Here is a 2,422-nt window from a genome sequence, read left to right on the forward strand (position 1 = left end):
ATCTAAAAACTTCAGGCTTCAACCGCCACATTCCACCATCAACTTTCTTGTAATAGATAATTATTTTAGAAGTTCAATAATATCTTAAAGTATTTTGGATACATATTAAGAATTAAGATCATATTTGGTAGAAGTTCTTTTTGTGATTTTAAATGTTTCGGGTTCTATCAGATATCCATTTAGGTCCGGGTTCGGTTCGGATAATACCCATAACCCAAAATACCAAAAAACAGGATCCATTCGGTATTTATGTCGGGTTTGGATCGGTTCAGATTCAGTTTTATCGGATCGGGTTCGGTTCAGATTTTCGGGCTCGGTTTATTTTCCCAGCCCTACTAAAAGCTAAAGACAAAAAGGCCAACTGTTTTATTAAATTCTTTTTTTTTATGCATCAATACTATTAAATTTGGATCATGGCCAGTTCATAATGTTATGTCCAACTATTTATTTCTATATTTTACTAACTAACTGCCATTAGTCTACATATAAGTATACTGTAACACCTGTCTCTTCAACACTCGAGACCAGCGTGTTACCAATCAACAACTTACATCACAAAATCCGTAAAAAGGTCTGAAAGTCGACTTTCATATAAATAACGAAATAAATCCATAATTCCATAGTCGAAATAACTGAAATAATCGTCGAAAATAATAAATATAAGTCTGAGAAATAAAACAGAGGAAAACGTCTAAAAGCACCAGCTGTCCGATCAATCTCCTACTCGTCAGTCCCACCTGCAAGGGGGCAAAAGAGAGGTGAGTAACGGGGAAGTTACTCAGTGAGGTATGTGATACTAAACCCGAAGTCCATGGACCCGGACGGAGCACTCCGAATAAATATAATTTAATCCTAACACGTTGCAAACACGGTACCTAAAGTACCCAAAGATCACACAACAGTCCTAGCGAGGTGCACACTCGCTGCCCACTAACAGGCCAAAAACACCACCGAATACGTGCTCGGTTCATACACACACAGAACAAGTGCTCGGTAACACACTCCCGTAGACGATTTATCGACCTCCTGGGTTATGCGTCAACCGGTCGACTATAGCTGACCATAACCTCCATACAATCCAGCATACAAAAGTCCGTCTCTGTATCCGTCTCAGACAATCACATAACTCTTAATAAAACAACTATTTTTATTTACCAATTTTAAATGAAACAATCATTGTTGAATCCTCTAACACCCTAGTTCCGGTTTAAGCAAAGAACCTAAAAACTAAACAAGCAATGGCAGACTCGATTTCACGCAAATGGAACATATTAGAAATAAATTATACTTACTCGAAGTCCTAAGTCGTGTAAGAGAAGTTCGGGAAAAGACCCTCACCGTAGCAATATGGAAAAGTAGTAGCTATTAACTCCAGCTAGTCAAACAGACTCCAAATCTGAAATCAGGGAGAAAAACTGAGTCAGAACGCCCTTTGAACGGTTAAAAACGGATAACCGGCGATCTGGTCAAAAAGTCAACTCGCTGATCAAAGGTCAACCCGGTCAACTCTGACTCAAGCCGGTCAACCCTTGACCAAATTGAAATCGAATTGAACCAATCGGTTTACCCAAACCAAAATCAATTTCAATTAGACCAAATAGGTTTTCCATAACCGAATTTAAATTAATTTTTAACCCGGTTTAACTTAACCAATTCAATTAATTTAAACCAGAAATCGATTTAATTATTAATCGGTTAACCTAAACCAAACCGAAATCTATTAACATATCAGGTTGACCGGATCCGCGTTGATTCGCCGAGTCAACTCGGCGGAGTCACCGGCGGCGGTAAAAGGACGACGGCTTACCAGAATCAACGGCGGCGACCACTACAAGAAAACACAAGTTTAGCGAGGAAACTTAAGGAGGAAAACTAATCCTCGTAATTTATGTCGAATTTACGAGAAACTTACGAGGAAATATAAAATCAACGTTATTTCCTCGTAAAATAACGACGAAATCATTTTGTGGTAAAGTTGATGTAATGTCACGTGGCTTTTACGAGGAAATACACTTTCCTCGTAAACTCGACGTAATGTAGTGTACTACTTTACGAGAAAATATTTTACGTCTACTTAACGAGGAAATTTTGAATCCACCAACTTTGTAGTTGTAACACGTTTTTTTTCCGGCAACCTAGCTTTATTTTTGAATCCACCAACATTATTTTTGCAGGTACAACAAATTCGAGCCTTTCATCTTAGCTTCACAGACAGACCAAGTTAGCTTCCTTCCATACCCTCGGATGAGAGATTCAGGAATAAATTGGTTAGCCGTGATCAAAGTTACACCTCGAAGACGAATTATCTGTGGAGAAGAACCACCATTGCAAGAAGAACAGATAAATGAAGTTGAGAAACCTGAACAAGAAATTGATGACATCCTTCTCATTGATCCGCATAATCATGAGTACGAAGATCTTA

Source organism: Brassica oleracea, chromosome C1, assembly GCF_000695525.1.
Source record: "Brassica oleracea var. oleracea cultivar TO1000 chromosome C1, BOL, whole genome shotgun sequence".
Classification (NCBI taxonomy): domain Eukaryota; kingdom Viridiplantae; phylum Streptophyta; class Magnoliopsida; order Brassicales; family Brassicaceae; genus Brassica; species Brassica oleracea.